This window comes from Mesoplodon densirostris, chromosome 15, assembly GCF_025265405.1.
Source record: "Mesoplodon densirostris isolate mMesDen1 chromosome 15, mMesDen1 primary haplotype, whole genome shotgun sequence".
NCBI classification, from domain to species: Eukaryota; Metazoa; Chordata; class Mammalia; order Artiodactyla; family Ziphiidae; genus Mesoplodon; species Mesoplodon densirostris.
In genome coordinates this window covers 84,873,085-84,894,549 of record NC_082675.1, presented here as the reverse complement: position 1 = coordinate 84,894,549, position 21,465 = coordinate 84,873,085, and positions in this window count along the sequence as shown.

Below are 21,465 nucleotides of genomic sequence, written 5' to 3'. Positions count from 1 at the left end.
GAACAAATGAATGAATGACTGGAAGATGGTAGGTTTTAAAAATTAGCTTCAATTACATTATAATTTTAATAATTATGGGGATCTTGTCTAATTTATCTGGGTGCATTCCATATGACACATAACACATAGATTGTTTCACATAGTAGGTAAAGAATAAATGATATTTAATTGAATTAAATTACATCATTGACCATAATAGCTGGTTAGTAAAATAGATTGAAAAGGCAGTGAGTACTCTAAATCCTCTCCTACGTTTTCACATAGATCAGTAGGATCCTATCATAATTTATTTCTCACAAAACCACTGGTTATACAGTGATGAGGTTCAGGGCAGGCCTCCCCAAAAGATGCCACATTGGCATATGGATTATTTTGAATTATAGTTACTTAAGAAGCAGCTGGTTCAAGAAGAACACTCTGACCTGCCTTTGTCCCCCTGGTAACAGGACATAAATCTCCCATGTGAAAGGTACCCTCCCAGTGACAGATGGTAGAAGGCGACCTTATCACCTGAGATAGAGGATTTAGGGCTGAGAAGTCTGTATAAACAAACCTGTTACTTCTTCACCAACTTACTACCCCACACCCAAACTTCTTTGCATTGTCAATTCCTCATAAATTTATTGTTTCATCTAAAAGATATAAAACTGTCTGCCTTCCTCACTCCATTGTGTCATATTTCTATGAGTTCCCATAAAATTTATTTTTCTCCTATTAAACTGTCTTATGTTAATTTAATTATTAGACCAGCCAAAGAACCTAGATGATAAGAAAGGAAAATTTTCCTCCCCTGCAAAAGCATCTTTAAAACCCTTATATATTCTGGAAAGATGAATTTAATGTATTAGTCAAATGTTAGTTTAAAATTACACTGTTTATGTCTAAATTCTTATTATGCATACAATACAAATATTTCCCTCTTTCACTGTATTTCAGTTTATTAAATTGTTGTTTAGTGTTTGCTTTTTAATTTTTAAATATTTTTAATTGATAGTACTTGAAAGAGAAATTTGTATGACACCACAATAAAAGAAAATAATCTCAAAACAAATTTATTCAGATGTAAGTTTACTCAAACTTACTCAAGTGTTATCCTCCAGATACTATTCTTACAGACCTAGGTTTAGACACATTTGCCTACTAGGAATGTTTGATGTTTTTAATCTACTAATTAAAAAGTTATTTCTAAATTAGGAATGGAGCAGGATGATAGGATGATAGGAAAAAAGCAAATAGCCTAAACTGGAGATAAGTCTAATTTAAATTCAGAAAGAAATATTCTAGTACTATTAAAATTATCAATCAGATAATGCCATTATTCCCTTAAAATACATAGGTAAAATTCTGTAAACTGCCCATTCAAACTACATCCCAAAGACATCGTGTAATGCCTAAATTCGTGCAAGTCTGAACTGAGTTCCAGAATGAATTTCACAGGAATATTTGCAGCTCTATTGTTGGTGAGATATTTTGAGATGTGGTATAAGACAGGACTGTCAAGCTTTATGAGGAATGAACTTTGGCAAATGATGGATGGTCCAGAGATACTAATTCCATGACTTCTAACCCCAGATAACAAAGCAAGTTGGGATTTGTTAGTGTGGTTTTTATTCCCTGATGTCTTTAGTATAATTGATGTGGAGGTGTGGAGAATGACACGTTCTGTGTCCTGACACATGTTTCCCAAGTACACACTTCCAGAAAGCACTTTCCGGATATGAAGTGGGTTTTGTAATGAATAATGGAACTAGTTCAGATTAAGAAAAATAGGAAAATATTTTTAAAATATTTACTAGCCTTTCTTATTTAATAACTATAGAATACCTATGTGATCTGGTTTCAACTCTGTAATTTGCAAACCCAAGAAAGTTGAACAGGGATCGTATAATTTGAATCAACACTAGGGATCAAGACAAAATGATACATTTCTTTCAGTTTGTCTTTTTCCTTATTTTCCAAACCTCAACTGCCATAGATAGCACCTGAGTTGATCTGTTCCCATAAGAAGGCAGGTATAGATTAATGTAGAACTTTCTGGTTGCTAAGAAACAGAAATGCCCATAAAAAAAAATTGAGCAGTCTCTTCACTAAAGAAGTTTGCAAAGCATATAATCTCCTTGTTAGTATGTTTGTGACACAGAGTTCCTCCACAGGAAAGCATATTTTTACCGACTTCCTTACAGAGAGGAACTAGTAGCCTATTATTAGACAGGTAACTATTTTTCTTAGTTACTATAAAGATTTTAGCTTTACGGCAGAAACATTTTCATAACTGCTTTTTCTCTTTTATGCTTGAGAATTCAATAAGGTCTATTCCACACAGCATGTATTTATTTACTCTGAAATAAATACAAGCATCCTAAGTCCTAAACTCCACTGCAGAGCCTGCCTCCTGGGAAAACTGCCTGCCACAAAGACCTTTTTATTTTCTATCTAATGTCAGGACTGACTCCATAATTTGCAGGTTCTCTTGTAAAATGAAAACTCGAGGCATTTTCTTTAAAATTTATTAAGAATTTCAAGATGGCAATGCAGAGGATTAAACCAAGCATGGGGTCTTCTAAATGCAGCCCCTGTGTGATAATGCAGGTTCCATACCCACGGAGCCAGCTCTATTTAAGTAGAAATGACAATTTTCATCCAGAATTTAAAGAATATACAATCATACTTCTGATGATTTAGTAGAACAGATAATACAAGGATAATAGACAATAATTTTAGAACCATGCAGATAGATTCCCGGTAATAAATAACTGACCCATTTAGTAAAATAATTTGACAAGAAACCTAATTTCATTAATGTCTGTGAAAAATAGACGGGCAATGGTTAAGCTATAAATATGTGGAACAGAACAGCTTTTATTTTAAATTTGGACCTTTGAACACTCGTAGCACAAAGACAGTGAAATCACTTAAATTTCTGGAAAAGCTTCGATCGTAAGCAAGCCACGTGACAGTGGTTCTAACGGGAGAGGCCCTGTCCCAGGTGTTTTGCTTGAATTCATTCATTAGTTGTTATCCCATCCCCCATCCAGCCCCACAATTACGTATTGTCATTCCGGTTTTACAGATGAGGAGACTGAGGCTGAGAAAGGTATGCCAAAGTCATGCAAGTCAGAAATAGTAGTTAGAGCCAGATCAGTGGAAACCTTGATCCAGCATCCCTCCTAAGTGCTACGCCACACAAAGAAGAAACTCATTCATGAACATAACAAAGCGGAGAAGCCACACAGGCAGTTTACAGACACCTCTCTTAGACTTGCCTGGCTAAAGGTTTATCCACTTTCTGACGGAAAGAGGTTGAAGATGAGTAGCCAAACTATTCCATATAGTGTTTTGATATGTTTTGAGTATATGGACACTCATGTACACCCACCCACAATCCCATGTATGTGGAAGCCCGTTTGAACAGAAGACTAACACAAACTCTGTGCGGTTACATTTCACAGGGCTTATCCACACCCTCTCCATTCATTTACTTATTATCATTATAGAGTCTCAAGTCAAAGCGTCTACCTCCTGGCCTCATGGCCTCACGTTGATTGTTACCGATAATTCCTGAGACTTAGGGGACAGCAGCTGACATTGGCAACCAGGGTACCAGTGTCCAAAGTGAGTAGACAAAACCAAGAAGCATAACTCCCCTTTTGGAATAGTATTTGAGCAAGGTATGGTCCTATCAGGGTCTTCCGAGCAGCAACATCTCCTTACAAAAATAATAATAAACATTACATTACCACAACAAATAATACGATATGAAACTCTTGTATAAATATGAGTTTTTTCTAACTTATTTTCTTTTTTAAAAACCTCCTAGAATAACATCTACTCTGTAATTTGTTCTATATTACATTTGCTTAAAAAACATTCAAACTAGTATCCAGAATGTATTTATCTGTTCTGCTATGGATTGGCTTTGGGAACGATTTCAGTTTGAGTCTACTAGCGCTGCAATGGGTATTCTTACACATCGCTTTTGGAGGACTGCGGGTATATATTTTTGAATACCCTTTATTTCTACACATTGGAATATTCTACAGTGTGAGAATATATCAATGCCAACTGTGTGCAACAAGATGGATGAATCTCACAAAAATAATGTTGAGTGGAAAAAAGCCAGACACAAAAGAGTAGAGACTGAATGAGCCCATTCATATCAAGTTTAAACACAAACAAAAAGAGTTGTTAGGAACCGAGATATTGGAGTGAGACAAATGCCTTTGGGTTCCGATTGAGCCACATCAACCTGGAGGCCTGAGGAGGAGGTCGGATGAAGCCATAACTCAGACTCAGTATGTTGTGAGAACTAGTGGTCATCAAAGCAGAGAGTCCCCGTTTGCTGATTTACCTTCCATCTGTCTTTTTCTGGGTCACAAGCCTGATTTCCTTTTCACACATCAAGGACTGATGACTAGTTTTCACACAAGTTTATGGCTTAGAGACATTTTTCTTTGATATCACCAAACTAACTCCCAACTAACTTGACTCATATATGAAATTCTACCATTACCCATATAATAAATGATGTTTCCCTTCCTTTATGACATTGTCCCCTACTAATGAAAAATTCTCTAAGAGTAGTAACAAATTACAACTTCTCCAGGACAGAGATCATTCTTATTCTTCTTTGTAAGCACAATGCCTTGTACATGCCTTATACCAGTTTTTGACCAGAAGAAGTAAAAAAATGAATATCTGCTGAATGTGAGAGAAACTTTCAGTGGTTACATGTTGACATGAATGAATTCTAGATTCTTTCCTCAGAGGTATTTTCTACTGGAGAGACAACAGGAAGAGCTGCTCTCACTGGACCACAAAGTTGGGAAATGATGGTAGGCTGGGAGCTGGGATAAATGACTGAAAATGAAGGCTGAAGATGTAAAAAGAAAGTGTGCTTTCTACACAACTTTGCCCAGGAATAGCCTGAATCTCAATGCATCTAAAATACTATTAAAATAAAAATACAGCAGTTTGTCTAAGAGACAAGAGAATATGTGTTTATTATATCATTCTCAGACTCATCCTTTTATGAATCTATTCATATATTTAAGAAATAATCAGTGAGTTGATACCTTGTACCAAGTGTGGGCATAACTGATACAAGAATGAGCAGAAAACAATTATAGTCCATGAACTTCTAGAGCTTGAAATGTAAGTAAAGAGAATTTAAGGAATCATACAAGTAAAAATAAAAGTATGAAACTGGTAAACACTAAGAAGGAGAGAAACCTGATTTTATGAGAATATATAATGGAGATACCTAATCTAGCAATTCTAAAAAAGAGAAAAAAGAGTCTGAGATCTGAAGCATCCATTGGAAGAGAAAGGTTGTGAGGCACTTTTAGACAAAGGAGAAGAATGTGCAAAAGTCGTGTGGCAGGAAGAACCATGGCACATTTAAGGAACTAAAAAATTTACTATGGCTGAGAGCACTTCAACATAGGTTGGACAGAAAGATGGAGGGCTATATCCAACACCCCTTGAGGGGTACATGAGCATTTTTTTGTGCTTGTTCTAAGAGAAATGGGAAATTTTTCAGATTTACATTTTAAAAGAGTATTCTGACTGCTCATAATAAAGAGATTACAGTTGATCAAGAGTGGATGCAGGAAGATGAGAGAAAAGTCTAAGAAGCATGTTTATTTTAAATATATTTATGGTCAAAATAAGCAGAATTTGGTGACGACTGGATACAAGAAGTGGAAGAGAGCAAGGGGATAATGTCAACTTTTGGGTTTCTGGCTTGGACAGCTGATCAATCATGGTGCAATTCCTAACACCAGGAAATGCAGAAAAAGACAGTAGCTGAGATTAATGAGGAATTCTTGGTTTTGTTTTATCATATTGATTGTGAGATGTTTTGCAGGCGCTCAAGTGAAAGTGTCAATGTGTTAACAGCCATTAAAACATCACTAGTCATGTAAGCTCTCAGGATGGATTAATACACCTGGCTTGTTACACTGAATGTTAGATCTTTGAACATATGACCAACATATTTGTGGAATAGCTCATCTAACCAGGATTACTGACTTGAAAATATTATGAAAATAATCAAGATTACAAAAAGTGGAGGCAACAGAATAATGAATTTACATACACTCATCACCCAGATACAACAATTTTCAAGATTTTGCCAAATTTGCTTCGTCTCATTTTTTTATTTAAAAATTTTTCTCTGCTGAAACATTTTGAGTACCATTTACATACTTCATTATATGCCTTTTAAAAATATTCCAGGATCACATCTAATACAAATACCATACCTCATGCAATAAGCCATAATAAAAGTATCATTCTTAATATAATGAGTGTTAATTCTTTAATGTATTGAATACCAAGTAATAATAAAATTTCACAGCTACCAAAGTCTTCTTTAGAATGTATTTATTTGACTTAGGTTCCAAAGTCCACACCTTGCCTTTATATTATGTCTCTTCAATCTCATTTATTTGACACACTGCACCCACCACAGCTACAACTTTTTTTTTTTGGTCACACCACTGGTGTTTTGCATAAAGTGGATTGTCTTATAAAATACCTCACATTCTGGATTTGTCAGAATGATTCATTGTGATCATTCAACTGGTTCTGCCGTTTTACTCATAAGTGACAGTTAGCTTTTGAGGATTGAAAGTTTCAACATTTTGACAAGAATCCTTTATAGGTGGTGTGATGTGCTTCACTTTACATCACATCAGAATACAATCAGTGTTCCATTTTCAGTGTTATCCAGATTGTTTTGTGGGTTCAAGTGGTGACAGGTTGATCTCTTTCCTATAAAGCTGACTACGAACTTTTCATGTAATTGCTGGGAGGAGCTTTATAGGACTACATTTTTATTAAATTTTGCAAAGTGACCATTTCCTAATCTTATCATTCCTGTCACATGTAATAGGTAGAATTCTTCTGTGAAGAACTTTATCAAATAAATATATATCTATTTGGATATCATAAAATACAGTTTATACAAAAAGGGCTTAATGATTGACTTCATCAGTCCAATTTTCAGAGGAAGCCTTCATATGCTTACTATTTCCACTGATGCCCCAAATGGTGTTATTGCTGCTTCTCTTTTCTAACAGTTCATGTCTTTATGTCACATTTTGGTGATTTTCATGATATTTCAAACTTCACTGTTTTTACATTTGTTATGGTGATCTGTGATCAGTAATCTTTGATGTTACTATTGTAATTACATAGGCATTTTTTACCAATAAAGTATTTTTAAATTAAGGTATGTACATTTATTTTAGACATAATGCTATTGCACATTTAGTAGACTACAGTATAGCATAAACATAACTTTTATATGCACTGGGAAACCAAAAATTCGTGTGACTCCCTTTATTGTGATATTCATTTTATCTTGGTGGTCTAGAACCCACAATATCTTCGAGGTATGCCTGTAGTTAGTTCTTACAATTTCAGCCAATGAGAGTGTCATCAAGTTGGCTTCTGTGTCCTTAGGTACCATCACTCCATCTGGGACGGCTGCTTAACTTTCTGTAACAATATGTCTCTGTGTCATATTGTGTATTTCCTATGCCAGCTGTCCCCAATATTTTTGGCACCAGGGACCAGTTTCATGGAAGACAATTCTTCCACAGACCCATGTGGGGGGATGGTTCATCAGTAATGTGAGCAATGGGGAGCGGTGGGGAGCGATGGGGAGTGATGGGGAGCGAGGGGGAGTGAGAGGGAGAGATGGGGAGCAGTGGGAAGTGAGGGGAGTGATAGAGAGCAATGGGGAGCAGTGGGGAGCGATGGGGAGCGATGGGGAGCGAGGGGGAGCCATGGGGAGCGGCAGATGAAGTTTTGCCCGCCCGCCCACTGCTCACCTCCTGCTGTGTGGCTCAGTTCCTAACAGGGGTTGGGGACTCCTGTCCTATGCCACATTTGGGATCAACACTGGTTCTTTTTAGTGGGGAATGGTATTTAGAAACAACTTTATGCCTGTGAGGGTGCTCATTATTTTTCTATTAGCTTTGCTTCTAGACCTTTCCGGAGGACAGAGTTAAGATGTGCATATTTTTGGAAATTAAAAGAAATCATGAGTTCATACAAATATTTTCAACTCAAGTTTAGCACTTTTTTTTTTTTTTTTTTTTTGCGGTATGCGGGCCTCTCACCATTGTGGCCTCTCTCGTTGCAGAGCACAGGCTCCAGATGAGCAGGTTCAGCGGCCATGGCTCACGGGCCTAGCCGCTCTGCAGCATGCGGGATCCTCCGGGACTGGGGCACGAACCCGTGTCCCCTGCATCGGCAGGTGGACTCTCAACCACTGCGCCACCAGGGAAGCCCTAGCACTATTTTTAATTAACATCTTTGATTTCTTTATCAGTATATTTTTTCCTACACAAAAAATACATCACTAACAATCTGAACATCATTATTGAATTGGCTTAACCTCAGTTAGGCCTATAATATTGCTTCAGAATAATCTTAAACTATTATTATTGATAATTAGACTAAAGATCAAAGTCTACATTTAAAATCACATTTAAGATTTTTTTCTGTAGTCCCATTTGTCCTTGCATACATATCATTGTGGATAGAGAGCCTTAGTGTTCCCATTTTATTTAAAATTATTCTTTTCTAAGAATGTTTATTGCACTAGCTTCAACAGTCATTTGTAGGTTTGTTTTCTATTCTTATGTACTGATTTTCTTTCCTTTATTATTTAATTTAATTTTTCAATATGTGATCCATTTAAAATTTTCAAAGTTAAAACAATAAAAGATATATTTAGCAGTTTTGTTTCCTTCCCCATCCTCTCATCTGTTATATACTTTTACTTATAGGTAACAGTTTTTATTAGTTTTTGATTTATCCTTACAATAATTTTGTAAATATAACCAAATATAACTACCTATTTCCCTACCCATTTCTTATACAAAATATAACATATTAATATATGATTTTTCCAAACCAAACTGTAGAAAGGAGTAAGACATAGTATAACTAAAAAAAAACTGTTTTCTAAGAAAATGAAGAGAAATATCAATAATTGAAAAGATATGAGGCTGCTATTTCTTACTGGGAAAAGATTCATAGAAATTACCCTTGGATTTATTGATGTAATAAAAACACCAACTATAAGATTACATGTTTGTTGCTGCTACATAATAAAATAGCACTGAGTAGAGAACCAAACCTGGAAATTTTTTCAGAACAGCCCAATTTAGGTCTACATCTATTTGTTTTGGATGAAAACATAAAAGTTTACCCTTATAAACAAACTGTTTGACTTTGAATCAATCATGGGTAAGACTTGAACAAGTTTCATGCATAAACCAGGCTGTTTGGAACAGAGGTTCCACATGGAAGAGTTGTAAGATTAAAAAAAAAGGTATATATAGAAAGCTGTATTTGAGCAAGATTGTAAATTTACTTATATATCACATAAAATAATTAGGATAACCTACTAATTAAAAATTTTCATAGTTCCCCAGCAACCATTGGAAAATGGTATAAACAAAGAAATGCTTTAGGAGCAATACTCTACTGATCCTTTTTAGTATGGGTGCAAAGAGGCAAAGTAAATATTTTTTAATCCTAATCCAAGTGTCAGTTGATGGAGATATAGTGCATGTCTTGGGTAGCTACAAGGAAACTTTATGCTTCAGGAACAAGGAAGGTGGGAGAGAAGAGATTTGACTGCTGACCCCCACGGAGCTTCTCTCCCAGCCCAAGTTACTCTTAAAATTAATTGGACAGAGACTTGGAACAAGTGCTAAATACACAAAGTAGATGTGACACAGCTGGATGTTCTTTTTCAGATTCTAGATCTGCTTGTCATCCCCTTTGACATTCAGACTCCAGGCTGTTATTTCCCAGCAGATTTTGAAGTAAGCTCTGTAGATGAGTTAGAAAATATGCTTTCAAAATTGCTGCCACATCCTTAACAAAGGATGGTAAAAACCTGTCTGATAATCAGTAAGATTTCAGGGAGAGAGGTTCACCAAAGCACCCTCACTTTCTTGTGATAATTCTCAAGCTGGAAAAAGCAATGTTTGTTTTCTTTAGCTTTCCTAAAACTTTTATTTTTCTAAAGCTGCTTCCAATTACTCTCTGCCCCTACACTGGCTTAATACCAGCCTCTTTTTGTATTTGACAACTTTTCATTAAAGTTTTCTTTTCCACACATTTAAGTAGTATGTAACCTAAAAAGAAATTATAATATTGCAAGGTGCATTGAGCATTAATTGTCAGGCTGATTTGTCAATATAGATACTTATAAAATTATGTAAGGAAACCATAAACTATCTCACCAAAATTAAACATTCGGAATGATATTAGGGCAAGTCCAAGATGATTATGCAGGAGGTAATTAAGGAGATTGTTTCAATTTAGCTGCTGCAATAGAGAATGGAGCATCTCAAAGAAGAGGGAGAAAACTTGGGGTTTTATAAAGCAAGGGGTTATGAGGGAGGAGGGAGATGGATCTTGCATCAGACTATCTAGGCCCCTTGTGATTAGCCATTTTACTGAAAAAAAAAAGGGATGGGGGTATTTCTTAACCATCCTTCTTTTCTGAGAGCGCAGAGCTCTAATAAAGTTCATCTTCTGTCCCCCTTGTTGTTGAAGATGAGTCACTGGACAACACAGGAAGTCTAAGCATCTCTTAGATGCTTCCCATGTGCAAGAGTAACCTATTAAATAAACTTATTATTTCTAACACCTCTCTTTTTACAAGGTGAAAGAACAAATCCATTGTGGTTTTCCAGGGACCATTTGGGAAATCTCGGAGACAGTTTTGTTCAAAAAAAATTTGTTTTTGGTTTGAGGAAGGCAAAATATCAAAAGTTGTCAGATCTGAAGACCTGAATAAGAAAGGATCATAGGTTATTAAGAAATAATAAATGGCTACCTATTTAACAGAAGTGACAACCAAATATTTTAAAAGCAAACATAGAGGGTAAAGACACTTAGCTCTTTCATAAGTGAGAAACCTTTGTTTTTATAAACAATCTAGAGCATAATCTCTCATAAATCACAAAAGATTACTCTGGTAGAACAGAATCTTTGCAGGTAGATTACACAGAAGGTAAACTTTTATAGCCTCTAAGAACATTTCATTATAACAGAGAAAAAAACAAATTCTACTTTTGCATCAGTATACAATTTGATACTCAATCTCTTTTTGAAAATCTTACAAATAAATACACCAAACCTTAGCCAGTTTTGTCAATGGCAACCAAAATTCCCTATCTGAGACTCCTCATTAACTTTCTATATCCATTCAGATATTGTCCTACACTTCACTTTTTTCTCATTCTGGAATAACCAGTCATTTCATTTTAGGACAAAATTACCTTTTTTCCCTTAACAAAAACTCATCCTATATTTCTTGCATATAAAGTTATACATTTCTGCCACCATTACTACCAGTGGAGTCTCTTTCACATGCATAGATGTTTTAACCACAGTAACTTCTATTCCACAGAGAAAACTGGAAGGTGAATAAATGTGAACTGTCTGTCACACACACCAGCCTTCTTCATCAGACTAGCAAAGCTAATGAATAATATCTCACAACTTTTTATAGCCATAAATATCCCTTACAGTACAACTTCTCAACGTGCAAAACTGAACAACTTCTCAAAAGCAGAACTGAAGCTAATAAGTATAGACTCTCTGTAGCACATAAAAATGAGACAAAATGTATATATACTTAAATTTATGCTTAGTAATTAATGTGTTATTATTCTAGCTTAGCAATGATGTAGGTATCTAATAAATAACCATTAATTAACTCAATTTAGTCTCAGTCTAAGGTGGGGTAATTTCTTAATCTTGGTTATTTTCTTGGAATACAGAACTCAGGAGAATTTCAGTATTATCAGGTACAATACTGCTAAACATGGAGGAAATTAAAAAGTTAACTCTTCAGGAAACATTCTGGACCATTTCCACTGTTGATAGTCACCAGGAGTTCTTTGGATGGAAAAATAGGTCATGGGTAGATGAAGAAGAGAGTCAGAAACTTGCAAGATTCCCTCTCTCACAATATTGAAAAATTCATAAGACTGAACCTTACATTCCAGACAAGAACTTGACGGAATACTCAGCCCCTAAGTGGGTTAAGTCTCCGTGTTTCTTTCTGGAATTATTAGTTAGATTTTTATCATTTGTTACATTGTAGACATTCATCTGACCGTGAAATAAGTCCATTTATTTTACTGGTCACTTTTCATAGAGAAGCATCAAAAACAAAACAAAAAACACTTATCATACGCATTGTGCAATGCAAACTTTTATTTCAATAGCTAATAAAAAACCCCAAATCAATAAGAATCCATTCTATACTTTCTAATCCACATTTTAAAAGATTTTTTTATTTCCTTGAGTTGTTAACTGACAAACAGAAAGCCTATCTGATTTACATGTGCAGTCAAAATAGTCAGACTCAGGCCACTACACCTGCATTATGCTTAAAGATAGAGATACGCTCTTGTAATGCATAGCGATATTAATTTGAACAGTCATTGTTAATATAAGGTAATTTAAAACCCTGAGTAGATATATTTTTCTGAAACAATTTATGTATAGTTTAGCTATCAAGAAAAATTAGCCAACACTATGAAAAAGAGTGATTTAGTAACATGTATTTAACTATATAGTAATTTGTCAAAGACTCAAAAGCACTTTATATTTAATTTCATATTAAATCAGTGATTTGTTTTTCTAGTTGACAACCTAGAATTTTATGTAGGCTATATTTTAATGTCAATAGTTAGATTACTGTGGATATGGTATATGAATATTGTACCTTTTAAAATAAATCTTTGGCTCTTTCAAATCAGACATGCAATTCTCAGACCACCAAACCCAATGGTGTAAGTCTTTCCACTTTCCACATAATTTGTTCTCTAATGAAGTCTTAATGTACACCAAAAAAAAAATTGTTATTTGGCCATCTAGTACATTCAACTAATAAAAGAAATCATATCTCAGAATTAATAATCTTACTTGTAAACTTTAACAATCCATCCTCATGTTTAGATACTCAAACTAATTGTTAGATGATATATATGAATAGAGAGTGCAAAAATTATTTAAATGTATTATTTATTTTAACTTTGAGATTTAAGTTATCTTGATTTATTTATGATAAAATGCATAAATAACTTTTAAGCTCAACACATCTTTTCATTTGGTTACAAAGTGGCTGCTCATGTCCAAAAGGAACCGGCATCAGTTTCCAGTAAAACTTATTCATAGTTGACTCAGGTAACTGTGCCTTAGTGGCAGCCAGTTGTGCAGCAAGCTGAGAGACGTAACCAAGGCTATAAAAAATTATGTAATAGGAAAAGCATGACCCTGGAGGCCATTTGAAAATCTTGTTGACAGAGAGTAACAGAAGAAGCAGTCTTTCACAAAGGAATTTCAAAACACATAGCTGGGCTAGAGGGATATATTGTCTTAAAAGGCATTTTGAATATAAATTGCATATACTATGAGACACTGAAAAGGAAGACAATAATATGAATTTGAAAGGCAACAGTGTATAAAAATAAGCCTGACACTCCATTTCTGGAGTCAACAAGCTTGGGATCTATGAGGCTTTCAAAGAAGTAGAAGAACAGTAGCTTGAGGAAAACATGTAAATACATGTGTCCCCAGGGCCCATTGTGGTGACACTGTCCAAACGTGATTTTCTGCATTCTGAACAAGCTGAATATCTGTCGAGAGACATATTTTCTCCCCTGTGCCATGTCCTCTTCTTCTACATTCTCCCACTTACAGCCACCCTCCTCCTGGGTACACTGTTACTGGGTATTAGGGTACTGTAAGTAAGCATGGCTTCTGCGAAGTCTTGTATTATTAGGGCATGTCACACAAAGGTGGAAATGAGATAGCAGAGTAATCTTTCAACAAAATGTGTGAGAAAAATATCCCAATGGCCAATAATAACTTAAAAATATATTGCGGGATACCAGCGATGTGCCAGTCATCGGGAAAGACAATGGTGGTACAGAGCAAAAGGCATCCTTCAGTTCAGCAAGGTATTTATGAAGTCGTTATAATGTGGAAACAACTGGGTGGGGCATCTGAACCTACCAGGAGAGAAAAGGAAGAGCCTTTGTTAAAGAACTTGTTGCAGGCTGCGTGGCACGCCCCCTCAGATCCATGTGTTCAAGTCCTCATCTCTGGGACCTCAGAATGTGACCTTATTTGGAAATAGGGTCACCGTAGATGTCATTAGTTAAGATAAGGTCATACTAGAGAAGGTTGGGCCCTAATTCAGTATGACTGTCCTTATATAAAGGGGAGATTTGAACACAGAGACACACACAGAAGGAGAACACCATGTGAACAAGAAGACAGAGATCATGGTGATGCAGCAAAAGCCAAAAAATGCCAAGGATTGCTAGCAAATGCCTAGAAGCTGAGGAAAAGGCCAGAAGTATTTTCCCCTCAGAGTCTTGAGAAGGAATCCACCCAGCTGACACTTTGATTTTGAACTGGTAGCCTCCAGAACTGTGAGAAAGTACATTTTTGGTATTTAAGTCCTGCTGGTAGTACTTCAGGGCAGCCCTAGCAAACTCATTCTGCTTCTGGGAGGAACAGATACAAATGCACCTACATGAGACACAAAACAAGAATACACACCATGAGAGAAACTCAAGCAAAACCCTACAGGGTTTTAAAGTTCTGGGTCAGGGTAGGTGGGTGTCACAGACCAGAAAAATCTCCACAGGAAAGGGTGACATTTAAACTAAATCTTAAAGCAATTGACAGAATTGGGGCAGGTGAGGAGGTTTCTGACGCGAGGAAGACACGACCACAGAAAAGTACAGACAATGTGCATCTCAACCAAGGGAGGTAAGGTCCTAAAGGAAAGCTGGGGCCATCTGCAAAGGCCTTTGAATGTCAGGATGAGAGGCTGATATTTAATTTGGGGACAGTGGACCTTTAACGTTCTTTGAAGTCACACAGCAAGTGCACACACACACAAGCACATGCACCTGCACAGGTCTAAATAAGCTATTTGATAATTTAAGTCAGATTGACGGACTTTGAATGTGTTATGGTGATTATCATGTAGGACTGCCATGCGGGGCAGGGCTTTTCCTATTGGGTTATATATTGCTTCAAAGGAGTAATATTCTGAAGCCTTTGTGTGTCAAGTATTATTCTAGGTGCTGGGGTCCTAGCAGTGGGCAAAACAGAGGCAGCTTCCTTCATGGAGTTTACCTTCCAATGGAGACACATACACAAAAATAGACATCTGGATATTTGATGTCAATGCTATGAGAAGAAAATTCTAGGTGAAGGAAAGAAAATAATGGGATGTTTAATTTTAGATGAGGCCATCAGGAAAGTTTCGGAAGGGGAGATATTTGAGCAAAGACCTACAAGAAAAAAAAGGACAGGTACAGGTGTCCTAGGGAATAGCTCATACAGAGACCCTTAGATGGGCATGTGCTTGAAGGAATGTGTTGAAGGAATGGGGTGGGTGGCCAGTGTGGGCGACGATGGGACAGAGGAAGTCTTCCAAGACATAGAATAAAAAAAATTATCGCAGAAAAAGCCACAGATAGAGTCCAAACCATTTAGTTCCAAAAGAAAGAAAAATCAGGATGTTACTGGGGAAGGTGTTTATACGGGGAGGGCTAGGAGGTTCTTAGTTCAACCACTAAGGCATTGGATGGGCCTTGGATGAAACCCAGCTGAGACAGGTGTCGCACACAGCAGGGACTTTTGATGGGCCTGTACATCCCCAGGGAATGACTATAACAGGCGGGTGAGCAGAGGTGGCTGGCCAGCCACACCTTTCCCTCCCTGGACTCCACCTGTGAGCAACCCGACTTAATGACATGGAAGAGGCGTGGCAGCCTCCTGCAGTCGCTCATGACAAGGATGGCCAGGGAGTGGGAAGACAATCAAGAAGGCAGCACCGGGTTTCCCTGGTGGCACAGTGGTTGGGAGTCCGCCTGCCGATGCGGGGGACGTGGGTTCGTGCCCCGGTCCGGGAAGATCCCCCACATGCCGCGGAGCAGCTGGGCCCGTGAGCCATGGCCGCTGAGCCTGCACGGCCCGAGCCTGTGCTCCGCAATGGGAGAGGCCACAACAGTGAGAGGCCCGCGTACCGCAAAAAAAAAAAAAAAAAAAAAAAAGAAGAAGGCAGCACCCCCAAGTTTATTCTGAAATGGGTTAACGCAGGCTGGTCCCCATCTAACTAAATGAGAGTGACAGGGAGTAACAGGGCAGGCACTGGGCTGGGAAAGTGGAACCTCTCACGTGAAACTGATCCATGGCATGTCACAGAAGCACTGCTATTTTGAAGCTTCTCTTACTTGTACGTAGAGACCATGTCAGGTGGCTTTCTGTAACACTTTGCTCTGGCCAAGGACCACAGGCTGGGAGACTTAAACATCAGAAATGCATTGTCTTACAGTCTACAGGCTGGAAGCCTGAGATCAAGGTGTCAGTGGTGGTGTTTCTTCCCAGGCAGGCCTCGCTCCTTGGCCCGTAGATGCCACCTTCTCCCTGTGTCCTCGCGTGGTCCTCTGTGTGTGTGAGTCTCTGTCCTAGGCTCCTCTCCCCTTCCTCCAAAGACACCAGCCGTGCTGGCTTAGGGTCCACCCATACAACCTCGTTTTACCGTAATTACCTCTTTAGAGACACTGTCTTCAAATACAGTCACATTCAAGGGTCCTGGGGGTCAGGACTTCAACCCATGAATTTGGGGGGACCCCCATTCACATTTTCTATTTATGAAAATGCATCCATGTTCTGATAGTTATAAAAAGGTCAGTCAGCTTCCCTCACGGGCCAACGCTCAGGCACAGAACCTTCTTTCCTCCTTCCTGTTCTTCCCGTAGGCCCACACCTGTGCCCCTCACGTGTGAACCAAGCCTCTTGGTCCCTCCACGGTGCACAGGGCTCCTTGCACAGGGACATGGGGAGGAGGATGTCTTATCAGATTTTCAGGCTTCTCTGACTCACTTTCAGGCTCCACTGACCGCGGACTGGTGGAGCATTCATCAGGAATTTGAAGAAATGTGAGATCCTCAAAATCAGGGCTTGTAAAGTGGATCCGTGCAGGTGTGACCGCAGCCCGGCGCCTGGCGGTGAGCCTCAATGCCGAGGACAAGAGGGCAGGTGACAGGCGAGTGCTTCAGAAGGGAGACAGTGGTGCAGGGGGTCTTGAGGAGGAGCAGAAAGAGAGAAGGGCACATAGAAAAGGAGAACCGCTGGTTCTTTTATTCTCCCTGCATTCGGCTCCCCAGGAGAAAAGAAAATGGAGGTTAAAATTGAGATTTATACAGTGTTTCAAAAGCTATGGAAGAAAAGTAAGGATTCTTATGAAGGATTTCTCTTTCCAGGATTTGTTTACAGGAAACAAAGCAGTTGCCCAATGAAAAGTAATGTGAGAACTGTTGTTATAAATTCACCAAGAATAATTCTAAGGTATTGTGCAGTCATAGAAGCCTCCGAGGGAAAAAAATTACAAATATGTGTAGATGGCTCATTTAGGTAAGAGGTTGCAAAGCTTGTTGAAAGAGTTCAGGGAATGTGTCCTCAAATATGCCTGGGCTAAATACCCTTCTCTTTGGAAATAAAATAGCTGCCAGAAAGACATCGATTAGACTACTGCTCCACGTGGCTAGAAAAAAACTTGTAATATGTTTAACGCTCCCAGTGAAAGTGACAGCGTAATTAGGGAATGGAAGGCTGATTAGGGGAATAGACTAAAAAGACAGAATTCAAACACTGAATTGAAGAGGAGAGAAGGGACTCAATCACCTACTCAGACTTTCAAATTTAGAATCAAAAACAGATCTACATAGGTCCTGTAAGTACTGGTTTGGCTAACAATGCTTTCTGGTGACACACCTATGTGAAATGTCATGGAATGAAGTATAATTAGCATGGTCTGGCATAAAGCAAGCTGTGAAATCTGGGTTTGCTGGTTTGCGGGTGGAGGTGTCTAGAAGCAAGAGAAAAAGAGCTTTCAACTCTTCTAGTTTTGAGTGACTTGAATGCAAAAGAAGTAGCCATAACTGATCCTACAGGAGAAAGGGAACACTGCTATTCTTTCTCCTTAAAAAAGATGTTAATTATCTGCCCAATGAAAAATGCATACATGTGCCTCTCCAAGTGAGGGACATGTGTCCTCATCCAGGAAATCCTCACAGGGTTTGTATCCATCTGCTGGGGCTTCCATAACAAAACACCACTGATGGGTGCCTTAAGCAACAGAAACCTGTCTCACAGTCTGGAGGCTAGAAGTCCCAAATCAAGGTGCTGTGAGACTCATTTTTTTTGACGCAGTGAGGAGAAATCTGTTTCAGGCCTCCCTCCTTGGCTGATAGATGGTCATCTTCACATTCCCATGCCTTTCTCCCTGTTCATGACTGTGTCCGCATTCCCTTTTCTATAAGGATACTAGTCATATTGGATTAGAGCTCAGTATTGGATTAATGATCTCATTTTAACTTGGTTACCTCTGTAAAGACTCTATTTCTTAGTAAGTTCACATTCCAAGGTACTGGGGGTTAGGAATTCAATATATGAATTTGGGGTGGGGAAAACAATTCTACTCTGCCATGCAGACTTAACTCGGGCATCCAAGAACACGGGCACCCCTCCCCACTTGCCATCCTGAGCCTCAGCTGACGTCTTCTCCAGGACAGAGGTAGTCTGCTGTGTCCTGTTTCTCAAGCTGCTAAGTTTCTTCTATGCTTAAACAGTAAGCCATTTATACCCACTACAAAATAGACTAAAAGCAATACTGCCCTTTGATTCTAATATCTGAGAGAGATTTTAGATTTTATACACAGATATGTGTCCAAAGTCTCAGTGTCCTCAGAATCATCACTTACGATAGCTTCTGAAGGTGCCCCAGCCAGGACAAATATGTCTGCATCTTAGGGTACACACAGGTGTGTTTACAGGTGAATACCACATCCCCCAAAGAAAAATCCAACAGATTCATATGTAAGAAAATTATGTCTTGCTATACACTAATAATCGTGGTAATCTATAATTAACTTGTTCTGCATTAATGAATATGAAAATGCATAAAATTGGTAACAATGGCTTTTGAAGATTATTTGATTGAAACGGTACAATGATTATGAAAATAGCAACCTAAAAAAAAGCATTAAGATCATACTGGACTGGGGCTTAAAAAATATGCAAGAGGAAAAGGTGGAAGAAAACATGCCCATTCTGCCTTAAGGTATCCTACGAATTTATGACATTTTCACCTGTGGGAAGAATCTCAAGGACATAGTGGGAAAAGTGACAGGCAGCATCATTCCAGAGGGACTGGTTGGTTAAGTCCATACAGCTGACTGCATCGGTGCTACAGTGATCGAATGCTGTAATACTTGATCCAAAGAGAATGAGACTGTGATGCTTTAAGGGGGCTTTGCTTTCCAGTTTTCTTGGTAGTGAGCCTGATAAAGAACAAACATGATAAGTTAGAAAGCTCTGAACCAGTGCATAAGCATCCTTGTTCCACCCACACAGAACATGGATTTGAAGTATATACGTATCTTATATATGTATCATCAATGCCTTTCAGGGACCCGTGGAAAACATTCCCTAAATTCCTATTCTATTTGACACTTCTTTCTTATCACTGAGCATGGGTCAGTATGAAATGACATCATTTCCATATGAAAAAAACCCATACTTTTACAAAACTTATAAAAAAAACTATGAATAAAAATGTATTATTTCATGTTTCAAGCTATTTATTTTATTATCTCTAGGTATTTGTTATGAGAAGTAGAAAAAAATTAGTAGAAGCCAGATTGGTTCATTTTCTAAACTCGCTTGGCATTGTTAACAGAAGGTCAGTAATTAACTTCTGCATTTTGTTCAGAAGAAATCACGAAGCATCCTACCAAGGCAGGGAGGGTGAAAGTGAAGAATGTGTGGTCATAAATTAAATACAAGGACGCCGGTAGTTCCACACCACCCTCAAATGACACTTTGCAGCACCAGAAAAGATGTGCATGTGACAAAGTGGGTAAAGTAATCTCACTTTGCTTGATTGTGAATTAATTTCAGTTAGAAACTTCTTTTGAGAGAGGAAGAAGGAAAAGTTGTTAATTCATTGTGAAAGGTAGGGTCAAGTATTTAGATATGACAAGGACCTAATTAGGCACAAAATGGGGAGACATATTCTCCTAGAAATGTTCTTTAATCTGCCAAATTCCTTTCTTCTGTGGCAGGCTTAGGTCTTAAGGATAACATTTTACCTTGTATTACAATTAAGTGCATGCCATCCCTCCTTGGTCTAGCCAGACTAAAAAAGATCTCTACACAAAATATGACTGATTAGCTGTGCATCTCCTAAAACACATGTATTCCAACTTACAAAGGTAGCTCCTCCGATGGATAGCTAGCTAGCTAGCTAAATGAATAGTTTGAATTATGCAAGACAAATATAATAAAAAACAGTGATCTATTATGGTGTTTGCATTATTGGAGAAAGCAAATTCACTAGTCCTCATTTTGTACAAAATAATGAAGAAATTATGGAAGGTTTTTGACCAAAACAAGCAGAGGAATAAAGCAGTGGTTGAATCAGAGCAGGGGAATCATCTGTGGGTCTTTTTTCTTTTCAATTTGGTTACGTGGAGTCTTAGTTATGGCAGGTGGGCTCCTTAGTTGCAGCTCACAGGCTGCTTAGTTGTGGCTCACCAGCTCCTTAGTTGCAGCACGTGGGCTCCTTAGTTGTGGCATGCAAAGTCTTAGTTGCAACATGCATGTGGGATCTAGTTCTCTGACCAGGGATCGAGCCTGGGCCCCCTGCATTGGGAGCACGAAGTCCTATCCACTGCACCACCAGGGAAGTCCCTCATCTGTGGGTCTTGTTTAAAAGCAGACTATGATTCAAGGTCCCCGCCCAGGTGACACCATGCCAGTGGGCCTTGAAATATGCTTTGAGGAGAAGTAAATCAATGTAGACCACTGATTCCCAAATTTGATTGTTCCTTTTCAGAACTCTGTCTCCTAGCCCCTGTCTTCAGGATATTGATGCAATTGGTTCGGGATGCAAGCCTACTGTGTGAGTCTATGTGCAGCAATGTTGGAAAACTACTGGTGTAAATAGTATTCTACCTTTTAGAAAATGACAAGGATTATTTTTTCAGACAAGGTGAGTCCAGAGACTACTTTTCCCAAATAATAGCTGAGTCATAAGGACACTCTCAAATAATTATTTCATGCTTTTTGGGTTTCCCATTGAAACGTATTAGATAAACTATCATTAAATTTTGGTTTTATGAGTTTATTTCCTTGGATGATGCAGTAGATAGATCATTTGGGGTTAGAAGTCTTAGCTACTAAAACATTTCAAAGAGACGGTCTGGTAATAAGGTTCTCAAACAAATGACTGGTAAAAGGTCACAGGTGAACTTGAAGGAAGGAAAGCAAATAGTACAATACAAAAAAATAAATAATATAATTTTTATTAGCAAAAGTCCATTACTCTGA